Below are 3,081 nucleotides of genomic sequence, written 5' to 3'. Positions count from 1 at the left end.
TTCACTCATCTAATGCCAACCGACTCACTGTACCTTGATCTTGTCTAACTCTCCACCGACCTCTCGCCCACAACCTTCCACTAGCCTGGAATGCTATCCCTGTTTATATCCAAAAATATGATCACGCTCCCCAACTTCAAAGCGTTACTGAAAGCACATCTCCTCCAAGAGGCCTTCCCTGTCTTGTTTTATCTTATGCCTTCAAGTTGTCTCCAACCCATAGTGATACCATGGACATATCTCTCCCAAAACACCCCACCTCCACCTGAAATCACTGTGGTAGTGTAACTACAAGAGTTTTCTTGGTTAAAAATACAACGGTGATTTACCACTTCTCCTTCCATGCAGTAAAGTTGAATCTCCTCCCTTGACTCTCTCCCGTGCCTCTGCTGCCCAGAGGTCCGACTAGTAGCAGATTGCCTTCCACTTGCTAGCCACTGCCCAAACTAGGAATGGAATGGATATAGCTCTGCTTGACTTTCCCTCCCATAGTTGAGACTGGTAGAGTACTGGAAACTTTCCAGGTGCAATCCTGAAGGGAGCCTTCCCTGACTAAGCCTTCATTTCCTCTTCTCCCACTCCCTTCTGCCCCACACTTGGACTTGCACTCTTTATCTACCCTTCCTTCAGCACCACAGCACTTACGTACATACCTATAATTAATTTATTAACGTCTGTCTCCCCCTCTTGAATGCTAGCTCATTGTGGGCAGGGAATGTTTATACCAAGTATATTGAATTGTATGAGTCTAAGCACTGTCACCCATCGCCCGGGGATGGGTTGGTTCGGGAATTGGCCTGGAAAGAGAGAGAGAGGCAGGCCAGGGATGGAAAGCTGAGTTTTATATAAAATTTATTCTGTTAGGCGAATTGAATTATTCAGTGGTTTAGGCACAATGAATTGAACTTCCCTTTCAGGAGGAATGTGATTAATTAGTAATATTAGAGCTTCCCTAAAGGGAGGAACACACTCATATGTTAGCTGCGCCTGGCAGAACACCCAGGTCCCCCTCAGGCGGAATTCCCATACAGTTTCTTTGCACGTGGGATTGAACTTCCCTTTTGGGAGGAATGTGATTAATTAGTAATATTAGAGCTTCCCTAATGGGAGGAACACACTCCTAGGTTAGTTGCACGTGGGTGAGGTGGCTAGCTCTCACACGTGCTTTCCCATACGGGAAGAATCCCCTTACTTTCCCACACAGGAAAAATCCATTACATTACCCATGCACGTGGCGTGGCGGCTAGATCTCACCATGTGCTCTCCCTACACGCGAGGAATCCACTTATGTTCCCGATCCACAGTGGGGCACCTGGCTCCCACCCATGAACGTTCAGTGAGGCACTCACCCATCCCACGGCCCTTCCCTCAGTGTGTTGGTTCTGGTTGCAGGACGGGTGTCTGGCCTTCTGGGCAGAGAAAGACACGTGGGCCGTCGCTGCTGCTGTGCATCTCAGTGTTCTGCCTCCAGAAGGTCAGAGGCGATGGGTATTTATCACTGTGCTCCTAGGCCATTCCAGCTTCCAGCCTCAGTTTATAATAATAATAATAATAATACTGGCATTTATTAAGTGCTTACTATGTGCAAAGCACTGTTCTAAGTGCTGGGGAGGTTACAACATGATCAGGTTGTCCCATGTGGGGCTCACAGTCTTAATCCCCATTTTACAGATGAGGGAACTGAGGCCCAGAGAAGTTGTGACTTGCCCAAAGTCACACAGCTGACAATTGGCGGAGCTGGGGTTTGAAAACATGACCTCTGACTCCAAAGCCCATGCTCTTTCCACTAAGCCACTCTGCTTCCCAATCTTTATCCAATCTCTGCCCTCCCATACCTAATTTGAATGGCACGGGGGCGAGGGACACCTTCTGTATTACTGGCTCGGGCTGTCAATCTAGGAGGTTTGGTTGTGGGGGCGGTATCCCACCCTCTCTTCTGAGTTCCGCCTGCTGGCTCAGGTGGTCACGAAATAACATTTGACCTTGAGATGGCTGGTACAGGGTCACATTGGGTAGGGACTGTCTCTATATGTTGCCAAATTGTACTTTCCAAGCGCTTAGTACAGTGCTCTGCACACAGTAAGAGCTCAATAAATATGATTGATGATGATGAAGCACTTAGTGCCCTGAACACAGTAACCACTCCAATACCAGATATTGATTGATAGGGATGTAACCCAACAGTAGCCAGCTGGAAAGAAATGAGTGTGGCCTAGTGGAAACAGTTCAGGCCTGGGAGTCAGAGGACCTGGGTTCTAATCCCAGCTCCATGATTTATCTGCTTTGCAACCTTGGGCAAGTCACTTTAACTTCTCTGTGCCTCAGTTACCTCATCTGTACAATTGGGATTAATACTGTGAGCCCCCTGTGGGAGAGGGACTGTGTCCAACCTCTCCCCACAGCACCTGTATATATGTTTGTATGTATTTATTACTCTGTTCATTTTATTTGTACATATTCTATTTCTTTTATTTTGTTAATATGTCTGTTTTGTTGTCTGTCTCCCCCTTCGAGACTGTGAGCCCCCTGTTGGGTAGGGACTGTTTCTATACGTTGCCAACTTGTACTTCCCAAGCTCTTAGTACAGTGCTCTGCACACAGTAAGCACTCAATAAATACCAGTGAATGAATGAACGATTAACCTCTTTCTACCTTAGTGCTTAGAACAGTGCTCGGCGCATAGTGAATGCTTAAACAAATAACGCAGAAAAAAACCACATGTGATGACCAGAGCTTTTATCTCTTTCCATTATCTCTCTCAATATAAATAATAAAATCTGGATGGAAGAATATAGTGGAAGCAGTGTGGTCTAATGTAAAGAACAGGAAGAGAAGCTGTGTGGCCTAGTGGAAAGAGCAACGGCTTGGGAGTCAGAGAACCTGGGTTGTAATCCCTACTCTGCCACTTGCCTGCAGTGTGACTATACACAAGTCACTTAACTTCTCTGGGCCTCGATTCCCTCATCTGTAAAATGGGGATTCAGTACTATTCTCCCTCATACTTAGTCCCATAGAACAAAAATGTAGTAGTCCCTACTGAGTCCCATATAATAATAATGGTATTTGTTAAGCACTTACTGT

The 3,081-nt window shown here is 46.2% G+C and overlaps 1 non-coding gene across 1 annotated transcript; it reads right to left on the bottom strand.

Annotated features, from left to right (window-relative positions):
* Positions 1-404: 404 nt before the first annotated feature.
* LOC119928061 lies at positions 405-542 on the bottom strand. Its single transcript, XR_005451018.1, has one exon. It is a non-coding gene; the product is annotated as a small nucleolar RNA SNORA7 (small nucleolar RNA).
* Positions 543-3,081: the final 2,539 nt, after the last annotated feature.

This window comes from Tachyglossus aculeatus, chromosome 4 (genome assembly GCF_015852505.1).
Source record: "Tachyglossus aculeatus isolate mTacAcu1 chromosome 4, mTacAcu1.pri, whole genome shotgun sequence".
Classification (NCBI taxonomy): domain Eukaryota; kingdom Metazoa; phylum Chordata; class Mammalia; order Monotremata; family Tachyglossidae; genus Tachyglossus; species Tachyglossus aculeatus.
This window is presented reverse-complemented; position numbering and strand designations above follow the sequence as displayed.